Source organism: Stenella coeruleoalba (genome assembly GCF_951394435.1).
Source record: "Stenella coeruleoalba genome assembly, chromosome: 5".
NCBI classification, from domain to species: Eukaryota; Metazoa; Chordata; class Mammalia; order Artiodactyla; family Delphinidae; genus Stenella; species Stenella coeruleoalba.
Window position 1 is genome coordinate 14,161,274 of NC_137150.1, and position 18,208 is coordinate 14,179,481.

Consider the following 18,208-nt stretch of genomic DNA (forward strand, 5'->3'; position numbering starts at 1 on the left):
CTCCAACAAAAAAGTCAGATGAAAGTACTATCTTTGAAACAAGGTGCTACACTGAGTAGCTGTGCTTTCACTTATTGTTTTCTCTATGGTCACCCCAAGTGATCAAGTTGGTTTTGCAGATGTTACTTTCATTTCTAAATTTCACTCACTGCTCATTTTTCTCACTGTTCAGACATAATCTTTCTATATGACTTTTTTTCTGTATTATATTCTCAAGTCCTGACATGGTTGTGGAGTAGAAGACAGGAAGCACGGAAGAACAAAGAAATACGGTCTTTCTTTTAACATCCAGGCTTATTCAATAATCTATCAACTAGGAGTGAATTTCAATTAATAGGGTTAAAGTTAAGCAGTTACATATTTCCAGAGAAAAAATCAGTAAAGAGCTTATGGCAATTATTTTTTTAAATAACTTGTTTTTGCGGTTATGTCACAGAATTATTATGGATTCAGTGTAACCTCCTGCACTTTCTTCATGCATATATAAGTAAAATGATAATGAATTAGATGTTTCAGGATCCTGAAGGAATGCAGAAATGTGAAAACATTTCTCAATTATCAGAGGGGTAAATCGCTTTCACCTAGTTGAAGTTTAAAGTACATTTTATGTATTCCATTTCCTCAAATGTCAGAAATCTCCACGTGGAATTCTATTTACTAAAACATATTATTTCCCGACTTTGGCAAATTGACATTCTTGTACAAAGATAATTTTAGTGACTGAAATTCTTTTTTTTTTTTTGACTCGTGAATTTGTTTTTATTTTTATTGGGCTATAGGGGATGGGTTGGGAAATATCTCTGTAAGTTATGCCCTACTAGGGAAATGTCCATTCTAATTTTCCTGGGATAGCTTTCGGAGCTTTTTCTTTCTCTTGGAGCTGCTGCTCTTGCTGGCCCTGAAATTCTTCTTAAGGAAGGTGTAGGCAAAACCTCTGGGAGGTCAGCTACTCTCATGAATAACAAGGACAGCCGCCTAAGAGCAGCAGTCCTAGACACTGCCTGAAGCAAGAAAGATATGTGTCTGTCAGAACGTGAGGACTCTGTGGTGGAGTCCCCTCTTTGCCCTATGGGTGTGTTCTCACCTTGTGATTCCAAAGATCACCTCCAAAAGACATTCCAGATTACTCCAAAGGGCAACTCCAGGCAAAGTTCTGTCTCTTTTAGCAACTTCCCTGAGAGAATGAATTTGTTTACAGAGCAGCCAGCCACCTTAGTATATTTCAGAGTATGTGGGATAGAAATCTGAAATTTTAAATCAATCCTGTGAACAGAGCTTTTATTTCAGCTTCTACTTTGTAGGACACACAAAAAAATTATGAAGACTTCATACATTAATATACTTCAAACTACACAGGAGGAAAATATCAGATAAGAGTAAAAGGACAAATGTTTGGATTTCCTGGCATAAATGTCAAAGTTTACTTATTATTTGTGTATTTATTTAGCGAACATTTACGTCATGTTTTTGTAGGACACAGTGCTGGGCACCGAGGGAATCAAAGGTGAGTAAGACATTGTCAGTGCTCTCAGGGAGGTCATAGATAAAAATGTGAAGAGAACATTGTGAACCTTCACTTCAGAATATTTGTGACTGAGTTTTCTCTTGGCTTCTCTCCAGTTTCTGCCAGAAGTGGGTTGCCTGAAACTATGTTCTGTATCTTAGCGGTGGCTTGGGGCAAATTGCTTTTACAAAATGTTATTAAATGAAAAGCAGTCAGGATAACTTGTGCTCCATATTTTTAAGTCACAGGAAAGTGACAAAAGGTAAGAGTCAAAACTTCTGCAATGACTACCTGAAGCCAAAATAACTATTTGATTTGGTACCAGAAAAGAAAAATCAGTTTGCTCCCAGGCTGGGAGGCTGGAATGGGGTAGGAGTAATAATATCAAGCCACTTGTTACTCATTATGCGGCTTATATAACCCCATCAATTTTTACTGCATCCATGTGTAAGCCATAGTTTTGGTGGTTTTTTTAATGCCAACATTATATGTTTTATTTTTAATCAAGTAAACCTCAAAATAACCATAATTGGCAGAATAAGACATTAGGCATGAGATGATAAAATAAAATCCACGGTCTGCAGCAAGGCAAACAGTGCTTGTAGTCCATCAGGATGACTGTACATGAGTGAAATGCCATTCCGACCATCTACTCCTTTTTTGTCCTTTAAAAACATACAGTTCAAGTGTTTTTTATTTTCACTTGTAAACAACATGAGCCAAAATGGACAATGAGGTCATCTAAATACTACACAGGATAATTTTAAAGCACTAGATAAAACACCATATTAAAGACATATAGAACTCAGTGTTCACTTTGGTCTCTATTATGGTTAAAGTTGTTAATACCAAGAAGCAACACACACTAATTAAAGCCAGCTGGTGGTGGGTGCCAGTGGTTGGTAGCTGTAATTCAGGAGGTAATCAACACCATCATTTTCAAGCTGGTAACTCTCACACGTGTGAAGCCACAGATGTATTAAATGTCCTGATAGTTTCTCACAGTACAGCACTTTGCCGTAACTTTGCAGCTTTGCTCCAAGTAGACAATTTAACAACCATTCAGAGGTCAACCTCTCACTCTAACTGAACAACTATGACACAGATCACACAACCACCACATCTGAAAGAGGCTCTGACAGCAATGTAAGACAGAATTGTTTGCTTTTAACAAGTTGTTCTTCCCTAAAGCAAATAAACCTCATTAAGACAGCTGGAAAGTTAACGTCAGTGCAGCTGCACTTGTACATACTTCCCCAAATTTTATAACCAAAGGGGAAATACACATATATATTTTATGATAAACATTTCTTAGAGAAAACAGTTAAATTAAACTAACTTTAAGACTTAATGAGATCTCCCATGTCCTGTACAATTCATCTTACAGCGAATGTTACAAAGTCTATTAACACTTATGGGCTTCTATTCACAAACTAAATACAACTAGCAGTAACTTGGGGTCACATTGGTGCAAAATAAAACTGGGCCAGAATATGAAAAAAATATCAGCAAAAAAAACACCCTATATTTATTTGTAGATGGACCAGTGCTAATAACATGATGTTTCTTGATCTTTTCCCCTACATTGCATGCCAAACTTCCAAGTTATAAGCAGGTGAAAATCCTTCTAAATCTTTCAATTGTAAAAATACATCCAAAGGCTTCTAGTAAAGACTAGAAATGCAAGTATATCTACTATAATCTGCCATGTAGCAATGAATAGCTCACAGGGCTAAGAGACTGGTAATGTCTCTTTCTTAGGAATTACAATTGTGTTGACATGGGGGGTGAGGTCAAGGGGCAACTAATTCACAGACCCTCTGCCCAACCCATTAGCAACTCCTGTAAACTGATGCTTCACACAGACCCTACCCCCCAGTAGCTAGAAATGGCATTGCACATCTACTTTATGTTCACTCCTTGGCAGCCGGTGCTAGTTAATTATGTGCCTGGGCAGTAATGCTGCAATACACTTGGCCTCAGGGCAGCACAGACACAAATGAAGGAGATTGGCATCTCTGATACTTTTGCCCAGCACAAAAACACTCATACAACCAATCTCTCTTCCCAACCTCTTCCCGCTGCCGACCGACCTCTGGGCAAAGTAGCTATTTCCAAGATTGCTTGTGTGTTCTGTTTTGCTTCAGTAGAAGAGTCCCTATAAGTCTTTAAACAAAATACATGATAACTTGAAGGAAATGCTGGGAGACGGCTAACTAGATGAGATGGTTCATTATTCACAAGTGTTTGTCAGAAACATGCAGTTGTGAACTGCTATCTATACTATAGATAACAAGGTCTGTACCAGAGCATTATCAGCCATTGTAAGGCTGGAGCAGCATAGAGGTGTGCTATGCATCAACTATGAGGTAGCCTTTTGCTGTAAACAGAATAATATTTCACCCATGTAAATGGACACTGTGCTTACGTCAGTGATATTCACATGTGCAAGGAGGTGAGGAAGTCTCCTTTAGAGTACTTTTCACATGAAATAAAAATAGGAGAACCGATATCTGATATTCAGAAATTTTGATCTATGTCAAACTCAGAGGTTAGTTATTACTAACATCGGTACATAATACTTATATAAAGGTCTAAGTTATTTGGTTTGCTTTGAGTAAGCAGGACTGTAGACTATTCTGTAAAGAAACAAAAATACTATATGGTATGTTCCCTGAGCAAAGTTCTTTGTCCTGAGTGTGTTATGTAATAGTGATAATATTCTTATATAAAAAATAAACCCCAACTTTTAATCATAAGATAGGTTTGGTATGTGCTTAGTTCAGTCTGGTGAGATGCTGAAAAATGATTTCAAGTTGCACCCATAAGGTCCATAGTTATAACATGTTTCTTTCTGTCTGTCTTTTTTTAAACCATGATCTCAGCTCTGAACTTTTTATATGTAAACAGGGAATGTCCAATTCTCAAGACCATAATTTCCTATTTCTAATAAGGTCAAGGAACTTTGGTTTGAATTTTCAAAGTGGCTTACGTTTTGTACTTTTACTGTTAACCTGCTTATTATACCTGCTAAAAATTTAAGCAACACCACTTTGATTTGTCTACGTAATTTAAATAAGCTTACGATCCTCACATAAGGCAAGGAAGTACTTCTTTATCACATTCAATATCATCAAAGGTAAGCTTTGCATCACAGCACACTAATATTTCAGTATGTCCCATGGAGATTCTCACAGACACTGTCAACTCAAGCTGAGTTGACAGTGATATGGCGGCCCAGCCCGAGGCTCGCTCTCCTTCTGCGTGGCTTGCTTGCTGAAACGGCAGCAACCGTACCACAAGCCTCCCTCGGCAGGACAAGTCGGGGAGGGCACAGAAACTGTTCAGCAGAATGTGTCTCATTTGAATCATGCTATTTTCTGTTTCTGATTATCTGAGCTTACACCAACAGGCTCATACACAACTATATTTATTGCCAATGTTAAGCATCGCCACTAATTGGTACCTTCTTGGAGATGTTTCCGAAAGTGTCCATAACATCTAGAACCAGGATGACACCAGAATGAATGTTTTTCATGACTGAAACCTGAAGGGACCAATACTATGATTGGCCCTCAGCCAGTTTATTAATATAACTGAGGACCAACCTGAGAAGTGTCTCTGTCCCCATCATTGAATGTTCATCCTGAATCTCCCACATAGGTCCCTTCAGGAACAGTCATGAGGGAATTCCCCTAAGATGAACTGTATTGTATAAAATACTCCTAGCTCTCTGGTAGGAGAGGTTTGGGAACCTCCTGCCCCAGGCTCATCACTCTAGTCGCCCGCCATCAAACACGGTGCTTTTTAATATTATTCAAGGTCATATGTAATTGGGCAATTGTGAGCATCCACTTAATTTCCATTCTCAACCCTGGCATTTTACTCACATCTGTGCTGTTTTGTTTGTTTTAGAAACAAGTTAGGTAACTCTCCAGGGAGAATAAAAACAGCCACCAAAAACATACACCAAACAACTGCAGTTTTCCTCCAAGGTCTTCAGTAGTAAACAAGGAGGCCTCCGCTCGAAGTGACGGTTGGAAGGATTGACTCAGTCAAGGGAAGCTGCTGTTGCCACAGTCCCTCAAAAACCTCACAACAGGTAAAAGATTATAACGAGTATCAAAATACCATTGAAAACAATCAAGTCACTACCTTTATACATTGCCCTCCCCTTCATTTCTCTGAATAGTCATCTAATTTACAATCAAAGCATATGAATTAAAATCACTGAAATATCGGCATAGAAATTACACATTCATTGTCTTTTCTGGAGTTATGTATACCAGATTCAAAAAAGCTTATGGCAGTCAGAGGCATATGGAGTTAAGGTACTGCTTTCAAAGGGGGAGGGGTGGAGGACACATTCTACAGATATCAAGAAGAAGAGGCAATCCCAAATTCGGGAGAACTGATGTCTTAAAAACCTTTAGTACCATATGATTGGCAGCTCTGAGATCTGAAGTATCCTTTGGTTCACACAGAAGGTAACAGTCATTTTTTTTTTCCTAATGCAATATAAAGGGAATGGTATTTCAAGAAAAACTCCAAGGGTTATTTTCAAAACCATCTAAAATGCTTCACCTGAATTTTCAATTCTTGGGGATGTCCAATTCTGCGAGGGAGGGTGTGTGCTTACATCTCTATACACACATATATAAAGACAAACCCTCTTTATACATATGTCTACATTCTACAGAAAATCCTCCTACACACACACAGACTCAGGCTCTCTCCCTCTCACACGGGCACATACAGATACATAGAGCATCGCATCCTCTGAGTCACGCGACACATGACGCCCTGCTCAAAGGTAATTTGCTTGGAGTGATTTGTCTGTTTAAAAAAATTCACTGTTCCTCAACAGGAGTTAAAAATCCCAGGTCAGCTGCTGTTTGTGCAATACTGTTCCCCTGTATTTGCATGAGGTAGACTTCCCAACCGGGGGGAGAGAAAACGATACGTTAAGAAAAGGGGTCATGTCTTTTTCCGTTTTTGAACGGAAGGCCCCGTTTTGCTTTGATCTGGTGCTGCAGATGACTTTGTGGAGGAAGCTTCTGCAGGTGACGTGCCTGGCCACTCTGAGACCTCGGACCTCGCCTCCTGAGGAAACGGTGGTGACGGATAGCCGTACCCCCCGCCCCCCCACCTCTCGAGGGAACGTCGAAGTGCGTGGCTGGGGCTCTGCTTCCGGTCTTCCCTGAGAACGGGCGGGTGGCTGCACCCAGTTCTGTGAGGGCAGTTCGCCACCATGTGCGTGATGCTCTGACAGCAATGGCACTTCTCTGGCCGAGGAGGAAGACTACATTCCTTAGCATGACTGTAGGATCGGTCTCCTTTTGGTTTTTTTTTGTAGTGTCTTCCCTTTGGGTCTTCTTTCACTTCCTAAACTGGGGTTCCCACCAGTCCCGTTACTCATATTGATTCAAGGCTTTTGGAAGATTTTTTAAATGTGAATTCCACTGGTTCTCCTTCTTTTAGGCTTCTAAATCCTTCCATGAATAATTTGCTTCGGTGTACAAATACATCAACTAGAATATCCACGGGGCTTCCCTCTCGGTTTCTCATGGAAATGAATCCAAATCCCATTCACACCTTGAACCACTTACAGTGGCCAGTTCCGTGCAAAATCTGGGATTCCTCCTCTGCCTGCTCTGGCAGCTTCCCGGGCTCTTCTCCACCACCTTTGCTTGCCCCGCTTGGGGCTGATGAAACCTGGTTGAATGACCTCATTGTCTTCTGAAGAACATTTAAGAAATTTCCGCAATGAAGACACTAAATACATTCTGTAAGATGTTACTCGAAAACACTCAATATTTATCAACACGCAGTTAAAAAAAATTTTTTTGTTTTGGAGTACAAATCCTCGTAAGGCACCCGCATCCGGTGTTCCAGTCAATAGTCAGTTACTGCTCCTGCGAATGTATCGATTCTTCGCTGTTTTCTTTTCAAAAGCAACCTAAGCCCAAGTGCGTTTTTCCCTGTTCTCCTCAAATCCTTAATTCTAATTCATAAGCCATAGTTTCTTATTCTCAATAGACTGAATCTCTGAAACACTTTTCCTGTATTTCACAGACTTCTCATACCTCAGGCCATAGTTCAGAACCATGTCCTCATGACTCCTGACCAAACCAAGTCCATAATTGTCTCACCCCTTTCTGAGCTCCTACAGTAGAATCAGACAACCCACTCACAAACTCTGGTATAGTTGCCCTGTGTGGTTCTCTAGTCAGTCATGGTAACCTTCATGAGAACAGGAATCTCCTGTCTTTATAACTAGCACCTCGCATGTCCCTGAGCAAAAATGGGTTCTTATTAATGCTAATTAAATTTAATTCTACAACAGAGTTTCTAAATTATAAATATATTTATAACTTATAAAGAGTAAGGAGAAAAACCTTAAATCTTCTCAGAAAAATGGTTCCTCCAAATTATACAATAACCCGAGGGGATATGAGGATATACGTATACATATAGCTGATTCACTTTGTTGTACAGCAGAAACTAACACAACATTGTAAAGCAATTATACTTCAATAAAGATTAAAAAAATTATACAATAACCCTAAGAGCAAGGACCTTTGAGTCATGTTTTTTCTCTTAAGCATCCAGCATTATGCCTGACAGTAGAAATTTAATAAAAGTTTATTTTTTGGCCCATGGTTGCACAATATGAAACAATTAAATGCTATTAAATATGAGAAAAAGAGTATGTATCTAAAATCATTCTATTTTTCAAGGCAAATAGTAATCTGTTTGCTCAGCTAAGCAGATATACACCTGAAGAATTACAGGTCAGCATCCACTATACAAGAGCATATAATTAGGATTTCTGTTTATTTAGTGCATTATTATCTTAAATAGCATCACAATTTTTACACATAACAGACAATAACATACAGAATCAATGAGCCACAGTCTCTAGGATCATAATAAAGAAACTGAAATCTGCTCAAGAGACTGCAGTTTTTATGACTTATGGTAAATTAATATGTCAGTATTTATTCTCAAAATGCAAAAAGAAAGGGTTGGGGTAAGAATGGGCAGGAAGAAGGAATTCTGATTTTGTCAGAAGTCTTTCATATTGATTCGGATTTACCAACAATGTAAGCCAAAGTTATATTTACAGCTACCAATGATTCACTCTTTATTGACTTAACTTGAATATTCTTTTTTATATTGTGATACTGACATTATAAAAACCACAGAACTGTCATTTTAAGTTTGGATTTAAATCTGTCCCAATTTCACAATTATGTTTTTACAAAATCCATATTTTAAGTGTTTTCATTAATATTTTATTTCTTGGCTTCTATGACAGAATATATCTGTTCTCTAAAAGCTAGAGTATATGCAGTTTGTGTTTCCATCAGAAAAATTAAATGTGATAATTTATGTGACTCGATATATTACTACTGTGTTTTAGAACATCAGGAAACCTTTATTTCAAACCTTTTATATCCAGCATCTTTTCTCCTTGAGGGAAAATATAATTTTTTATAAGGATGTTGGTATAATATGAAATACTTTGAGGAGCAGTAGCTCATACTCTAATATCTAAATGTTTGCCCTTTAAGAAAGATTTCGCTTTTCCTTAAGATTTGTCTAAAATGATGATTCTTGCTTGGCCTAATGTCTCCAGATTGAATCCCTGCCCAACTCTACCATTCAGATAGTTCAGCCTGTAGATTTCCCATCCTTCAATGCAATATTAGCCAGAGGTATTGTTTAAACCTGATTCAGATTACGTCACTCCTCTGCTCAAAACACCAGTAACTTCTCATCTCAATCATAATAAAGGCCAAAGTTCTTAGAATGCCCTACCAAGACCACTGGAGTCTTGTTGCTCACAACCCCTTGCTGACCTCAACTCCTACCTCTCTCCCCCAGCACCTTGTTCCTTGAATATGCCTCTTCCACTCTCATCTCAGGACCTTTACACTCACCACTGCCTCTACCTGCCTGGAATGCTCTTTGCCCAGATATCTGCAGTTTTCCCTCATTTCCTTCAGGCTTCTGCTCAAATGATATCTTCCCATGAAGGTCTTCCCTGGCTACCATATAAACTAGCAACACTCTCTGCCAGCCCTATATTCTCCTTCACTGCTTTATTTTTCTCCATAGCACTTATTACTAAATGATCCTATAATATATTTATCTATTATTTATTATCTTCCTCCCCCATTAGAACATAAACTCCTCCAAAGCAAGGACTTTTTGTCTATTTTGCTCACTACTGTGACTTCAGTACCTATAGGAATACCTGGACACAGTTGGAACTCGATAAGTATTTGTTAGATGAATGAATTCATTGTTGTAAATAGAAACACTTATTAATACTTATGAAACTCCAACCTACAGATGTAGCATGACATTTCTCTCTGAAATCAGTTCCCTACAAATTATATCTACATTAGGTATAACCCATTTATCTGTCATTAAAGAATTAAAGCATTTTAAACACAATAAAAGAGTACAAATGGAGGACGACTTGTCATATGTCTAAACATTTAAGAGTTATTAAACAAGCTAAAAATGTTAATATATAATATACCTTTCTAGCTTGATAATATGCCTTATTAATGACAAATGCTTCAGGCCAAATTTTTCAGCTATTATTTGGAAATAATTGTTTGAAAATTCATTTCTATATCTTTTTGTTCTTGGTTGTGTGTGTGTGTGTGTGTGTGAGAGAGAGAGAGAGAGAGAAAGAAGGGGAAAGAGAGAGAGAGGGAGGGAGACAGAGAGGCAGAGAGAGAGACTGTATGTTGCCAAGAACTGAGTCCTCCTCACAGTGAATGTTTGAGGTACAGACTTTTTAAATATGTTCTGATAATCTCATCCATGAAAGCAGTAGCCAACTTCGTCCTAACAGAACCAAATTTGAGTACCTTTTCATGTTGGCCCAACAGCCCTAGCTATTATTCACTGTGCAAAGAAACTGAACTGGGAAGTGATACCAAAAGTGCTTTCAGTGTAATCCAGCAGCTTTCCATGCTCTTCTGCCAAAATAAAAAATGCAAAATGGTTGAGAGAAACCAATATGTAAGTGAAAAAGAATGGAAGAGGGATTTAATTCACATGAGAGTTATTAGTCCCTTTGGGAAATAACGAAGTGCAGACAACGTGCCCTACCCCCAAAGGACCACATAATCCAGATGCAAAAACAAGATATAAAGATATGAATAATTCACTCAACAATATAATTCCAGGACAACTTATAAATAAGGCATAGCAGTGTGATTAGAGCTGTACTTACGAGTCTTGAAATAAATGTGAAAAGTAGAACTTGCCTCAGCTTTAACAAGGAAGACAATAATAACAATAATAGCTATCATTATTTTGTATCATTTATTTTGTGCCAGGCATTGTTCTAAGTGCTTTTCATATATGAACACATTTAATTCTAGAAACAATAGTGAGAAAGGTACCATTATTATCCTCAATTTATAGGTCAGGAAAATAAGCCACTTAAAGTTCAAGTCACTTGCCCATGGTGGTAGAGTTTGGATTTGAATTCCAGCAGTGTGGCTCTGGAGTTCAAGCTGTTAACTACTACTCAATGTTGCCTTTGCCCTAAACAATATAAACATAATTAAAATAATAGTGCCTTAGTTGTATAAAGTGATTTATGGTGCACAAAATGTCACTCTATATTCATTCCCTTATTGCAGACTTTTACAACTACTCTGAGAATTACACATGACCATGTTATTCCTGTGTTACAGTTAAGAAGTTTTTAATTTTTAGATAAGCAAAGGCAAGAAAAAATATTCCACACGTGAGGCAAAATAAAAGATGTATGGGATTAATAAAGTAATGGGGTCTCTGTCCCTGATCTCCTAAGGGCATTATTTGAACAGAGCACAGGCACAGTTCCCAACCACAATCAATAGTTTTCAGAGCTGGTCCCTTATAAACTCTCAACTAGAAAATGCTGTCTCTCAGGTGTCTCACACAGGTGCACACATTTCCCTAAATTTACACGGGCACTGCCCTGTGAATAGAACTGTTCTTCTTGTTTAACAAAATATTTAAATTCTCAGTCTGAAGGAGGATCCCCCAAAGCACTGTTTATAGTTTATACTTTCAACCAAAATGTACTCACCTGAAGAAAAGAGAATGTCTGTCCCCAAAATAAATTCTATTGTCTAACCTAGATTAGCTGAGCTGATTGAAGCTTCAATATGGGAATTTTCAAATTGCAGCAGTTATGTGTCATTATTCAATGGCAATAACTAACATTGATGTCATGCTTTCTCTGCGCCAGGCTCTATGCTAAGCATTTTAAATGCATATTCTCCTTTCAGTCAGCAGGACAATGTGAGAAAAGAAACATTAGCTGTTCCTGCTTAGTAGATAAAGAAATCAAGTTTCAGAGAAGTAATTTCCCTGAGGTCACCCACTTAGTAAACATTATGGGCACTGAGACCCAAATCTTTCTGCCCAATAGCCCATGCTATCCTATTATCTGAGGTTGTTTGCTGTACATCATAATGGAAACACTAACCATAGAAGTTACAAATTCAAAAATTAAAAAAAAAAAACAATAACAATGAGCTCTTCTTGTAGTAACTAGAAAGAGGAAACTTTCTGTGTGGGAGTCACTTCTGCTCCTTATGCAGCTATGTTTAGTTAAACCATGTGAAATGTCCATTTTTTAAGGTCACAAATGGATATAGGTAATGACATATAATTCAACATTAATAGGCGTGGAATAAGGGGGCCTGAGTTCTAGGTCAAAGATTGCAATGTTACATTCAGCTGGGGATTATAAACATATATTAAAATGACTAGCCCCAAAGTCTGGAGTGAAGAAAGTATTTCTGGTATGAACCTATGTAACCTTTGGCCCCAATGTTTAACTCCTTCTTTATGAAATAACCTAAATTTGCATTGGGAGATCTGTTCTTCCATTGGATACAGTCTGGTGGGACAGTTCATTAAGATGTTTTTTCTCTCTTCCCAGAGAAGGGTGGTACATGATTCAAGCTAGACCAATCACACATTTGAAAGCACTGGAGTTGATTCATGCCCCCCCACCCCCTCAACAAAACCTGTCTACGCGTTTTTGCAGTTGTTACTTTAGTTCCTGTCCTTTAAAGCTTGATTCCTAAACTCTCCTTCCATTGCTTAAACTCTCTCATATTCAAAACAATATTTTTCTGATTGACTAGATGTTAATTCTAGTTAATTCTGTTTAATTCCATTAAATTATATTAAATCTGCTTAATTCTAGTTAATTCTGATTAACTAGTATCAATTTCCATTGTTTGGAACCAAAGAACCTTAAAAGATCATTCATTTTAGCAAGACATAGCTTGTGGACCAAGGGTAGTGGATGAGACTGAAGTTTATGGTAAGGATAAAAATCAGGGTAACAAAGAGTAGGTGGGTAGAGGAGTTAGATAAATTTGGGACAGGTTAGGGGACGACTTTATAGGTGGATGTTAGTTATTATCAATATTCTAGTTTTTGTGTTGGATGATGGGTTCTTGGATGCTTATTTTAAAATGAGTAAATACATACATGCATAAGTAAATACAACATAAATATTGAGTTGACCAAAAAGTGCTTTCGGTTTTTAAGTAAAAGTAAAGCACACATTTCTCATTTTCACCAAGAACTTTATTGAATAACATTTCACCCTTTTGTTCCACTACCTTCTGCCATCTTTCAGGCAACTTCATAATTCCATCTTCCCAAAACTTTTTACCTTTTTGAGCAAGGAACTGTTCCATGTGCCTTTTACAGTCTTCCAGGTAATTGAAATTTTTTCCATTAAGACAATTTTGTAAAGACCAAAATAAATGGAAATCTGAAGGTGCAATGTCTGGTGAATATGGCAGATGAATCAGAACTTCCCAGCCAAGCTGTAACTGTTTTGACCTGGTCATCAAAGAAACTCAAAAAGAAACTCAAAAATGAGGTCTTGCGTTATCCTGATGGAAGATTAGGTGTTTTCTGTTGACTAATTCTAGACACTTCTCGACGAGTGCTGCTATCAGTTGGTCTAATTGGGAGCAGTATTTGTTGGAATTACTCATTTGGTTTTCCAGAAGGAGCTCATGATAGAGGACTCCCTTCCAATCCCACCTTATATACAACATCACCTTCTTTGGATGAAGACCGGCCTTTGGTGTGGTTGGTGATGGTTCATTTCCTTTGCCCCACGATCTCTTCTGTTCCACATTATTGTACAGTATCCATTTTTCATTGCCTGTCACAATTTGTTTTAAAAATGGAACATTTTCATTACATTTAAGTAGAGAATCGCATGTGGAAATGTGGTCAAGAAGGTTTTTTTTTGCTTAACTTATGTGGAACCCAAACATCAAAGCGATGAAAATAACGAATGGTACAATGGTACAAATGATTTTCAACGCTTGATTTGGATATTTTGAGTATGTTGGCTATCTCCTGCATGGTATAACATTGATTGTTCTCAATTAATGTCTCAATTTGATTGCTATCAGCTTCAACTGGTCTACCCAACTGTGGAGCATCGTCCAACAATAAATCTCCAGCATGAAACTTTGCAAACCACTTTTGACACATCTGATCAGTCACAGCACCTTCTCCATACTGCATAAATCTTTTTTTGCGTTTCAGTTGTGTTTTTACCTTTCTTGAAATAATCATAATATGCCTAAAATGTTGCTTTTTTCTTCCATCTTCAATATTAAAATGGCTACACAAAAATTCACCAGTTTTGATGTCTTTTTTTAAATGCATGCTGATATGACAGCTATCACATACAATCTAACAAAATTGTTTCAAATGACGTTAAAGACAACTAAGTGCTACTGGAACCATCGTACAGAAAAAAACAAATGAAACTTTTGGCCAACCCAATAAAAACACAAACAAACAAACAAATAAATAAATACCTTAAGTCATAGACCAGTGATGCAAATGTGTGATGAAACAAGAATTGTGATTATCCTAATTTCGTACACTTAAAATAAATAGTATTTTTGGAGAGGTAGGAATTGTAAAGAAAATTTTAAATTAGGAAATGACTGAAAATAAAAATGCAATTTTCTATTCAACTAACCCCTCCAAGGATTTCTTTTAGATAAATTGTTGCAACACCTAAAGGAGAAAAAGTTGAGTTTACTCCAAAGGCTATTTGATAACATTCTAAATCCTAAAATAATTTAGCAGTGGAAACTTGAAAAATAAATATTAATGAAATTAGATTCACTGAGTTTCCTATCTGGTCCTTCTGTTCTTCTAGGGCATGATCCTTTAATTCAATAATGAAATACATTTTAGCAATCATTTCAGCAGGGTCATCACCAAAAATCTCATGTTCTTCACTTTATTTAATTAGTTTTAAACACAGTGTTATCCTTACAGAAGCCTAACTTGCTATTTTAGAAAAAAAAGAAAAAATGAAAGGGAGGGTGATATGCAAATGATTCTGACTGAAAGAAATAGTGAGGAGTTGATGATTACTAACTGAATAGACTCTAAGTCATGAGAAATATGAAATGCAATGACAAAGGCAGCCAAAGGGCAGAATTCTTCAGAGGCTTACACTGTTGAGTGCTGATCATAATTCCGATCAAGGTCTTGACTAAAATTCTAGGAAAAAATACTATTTAAAAAATATTATATTGTTCAACTTTAAAAATTTGCAATGTCTAGCAAATACAGATATAATAGTCATGGAATACCTAGATCATAATTAGTATGAATAGTCAGTAGAAGAAAAGAAACAACATATAAGTTTTCCAAATCCCAACATACTTTTGTACATATTTGTACATATTTCTATGTGATTACATGTAGGCCAATTGAGTATAAGCTATACATCAAAGACTTAGATACATCAAACTTTAGAATTGAAAAGAATTTAAATGTTCTTTTAGTCTGACTCTCTCATTTCCTTATTTTAAGACAATAATGTATCTGAAAACTTTGTGGATTCTATAGTTTTGCTATTATTTTAAAAGATGAGAATTCTGAGGTCCACAAGAGTTAAGTAACTTACTATGTCACATAGCTAGCTGGTGGCCAGCCTTAAAATGGAACGAAGACCTCCTATACCCTAATACTCTTCTAACACGTATTTATTAAACACCAACTGTATACCAAGGGTTACAGTGTTATGAAGAAAGACAAGATTCCCAGAAGACAATAAGCAAGCAAACAACAATAGCAAAAATCAGTAATTTAAATAATAACGTGATTAAAAGGTCGAAATTGGAGGAGATGGTACGGAGTAGTCTAATGCCAATGAAGATATTAAATAGGGTATTCAGGGAAGGGATCTCTGAAAATTTAGGACTGGGATATAAATCACGAAGAGGAAACAGCTGTCATAGATTATGCTGTGAATGAAGAAAATACCAAAGGCAAAGCCATGAATCCCTTTCCAGTGTGATATATATAAGGTGTAAAATAACATCCCAGAAGGACCATATTTTAACCCCCTATTTGATCCTAAAAATCAAGTTCTTTCCATTATACCACACTGTTTACATGTGGCTTAGTTTCTCATCGAATCTCCCCAAAACAGAGAGATCACATATATATTTAACATATATGCACAGAATTTCACAGTTTTGTAAAATGCTTTAAAACGCATTATTTACAATAATCCTATACAGTAAGCAAGGCAGTTATTATTGGAAGAAATCCATAGTGGAATGAAATGAACACCAGTTTTAAAATTAGGGTTCGAAGCTGGTCCTACCATTTATCAACTTGACTCCTTGGGCATATAACTTAAATTCTCTGAAACTAGATTTCTTCATTGGTCAAACAAAGATAAGTATGCCTTTTTATGGGATGTTATAAGAATAAAGTAAAGATATTCTTCAAAATGGTAGCTGACTTATAAGGATGTGCTGAAGAATTTTAAATAACAGTTCTCAATAAATGCAATTTTCAGTTAAGGAATGAATGTTGGTGCCCTCAAAACTTTCAGTAGTATATGAAAGCCATAGCAGAAGTGTATTAGAAATTTAAATCTTGGCATTTAGAATTTTATTCTTCCAATTTTTCTTCTAATATTGTCTAATTACATATGAACTGAGTTTTTTTTTAACATCTTTATTGGAGTATAATTGCTTTACAATGGTGTGCCAGTTTCTGCTTTAGAACAAAGTGAATTAGCTATACATATACATATATCCCCATATCTCCTCCCTCTTGCATCTCCCTCCCGCCCTCCCTATCCCACCCCTCTAGGTGGTCACAAAGCACCCAGCTGATCTCCCTGTGCTATGTGGCTGCTTCCCACTAGCTATCTATTTTACATTTGGTAGTGTATATAAGTCCATGACACTCTCTCACTTCATCCCAGCTTACCCTTCCCCCTCCCCGTGTCCTCAAGTCCATTCTCTACATCTGCATCTTTATTCCTATCCTGCCCCTATGTTCTTCAGAACCTTTCTTTTTTTTTTTTAATTCCATAAATATGTGTTAGCATACGGTATTTGTTTTTCTCTTTCTGACTTACTTCACTCTGTATGACAGTCTCTAGGTCTATCCACCTCACTACATATAACTCAATTTCATTTCTTTTCATGGCTGAGTAATATTCCATTGTATATATGTGCCACATCTTCTTTATCCATTCATCTGTCGATGGACACTTAGGTTGCTTCCATATCCTGGCTATTGTAAAAAGAGCTGCAATGAACATTGTGGTACATGACTCTTTTTGAATTATGGTTTTCTCAGGGTATATGCCCAGTAGTGGGATTGCTGGGTCATATGGTAGTTCTATTTTTAGATTTTAAGGAACCTCTATACTGTTCTCCATAGTGGCTGTTTCAATTTACATTCCCACCAACACTGCAAGAGTGTTCCCTTTTCTACACACCCTCTCCAGCATTTGTTTGTAGATTTTTTGATGATGGCCATTCTGACTGGTGTGAGATGATATCTCATTGTAGTTTTGATTTGCATTTCTCTAATGATTAGTGATGTTGAGCATTCTTTCATGTGTTCGTTGGCAATCTGTATATCTTCTTTGGACAAATGTCTATTTAGGTCTTTTGCCCATTTTTGGATTGGGTTGTTTTTTTGTTATTGAGCTGCATGAGCTGTTTGTAAATTTTGGACATTAATCCTTTGTCAGTTTCTTCGTTTACAAATATTTTCTCTCATTCTGAGGGTTGTCTTTTCATCTTGTTTATGGTTTCCTTTGCTGTGCAAAAGCGTTTAAGTTTCATTAGGTCCCATTTGTTTATTTTTGGTTTTATTTCCATTTCTCTAGGAGGTGGGTCAAAAAGGATCTTGCTGTGATTAATGTCATAGAGTGTTCTGCCTATGTTTTCCTCTAAGAGTTTAATAGTGTCTGGCCTTACATTTAGGTCTTTAATCCATTTTGATTTCATTTTTGTGTATGGTGTTCAGGAGTTGAACTGAGTCTTTATGCTGTTGAAACATGGTAACGTTAATGATCACAATTATTTCTAAATATCTGCTAGTTATGGTTTGGACTTGGCTTTTTGGTGTAGTTGGTGGTGATGATGTTGGTAGTAGTTTGGTTTTTTTTCGTTATTTACATTGGAGGTTAGTTTGTTGTTTGTTTTGTTTTGTTTTTCTTTGCTTTACTTTGGGGTTGTATGAAGGACTTGTGAACATACAGGAAGAATGGGAGAATTGTGATATTAATGAAGCAATGGTATTTGTTGTTTGGATTTTGTGCTAACCTACTTTCAGTTTAGAGGATTTATTCTTTAT

The 18,208-nt window shown here is 36.8% G+C and overlaps 1 long non-coding RNA gene and 1 pseudogene across 2 annotated transcripts in view; both read right to left on the bottom strand.

Annotated features, from left to right (window-relative positions):
* The window catches only part of LOC307187006, a 316,216-nt gene that overhangs the window by 208,613 nt on the left and 89,395 nt on the right, over window positions 1-18,208 (bottom strand). The window lies entirely within an intron of this gene.
* Window positions 6,482-7,578, bottom strand: LOC307186496 (protein lin-28 homolog B-like; annotated as a pseudogene). Its single transcript has one exon. The product of its transcript is annotated as a protein lin-28 homolog B-like (transcript).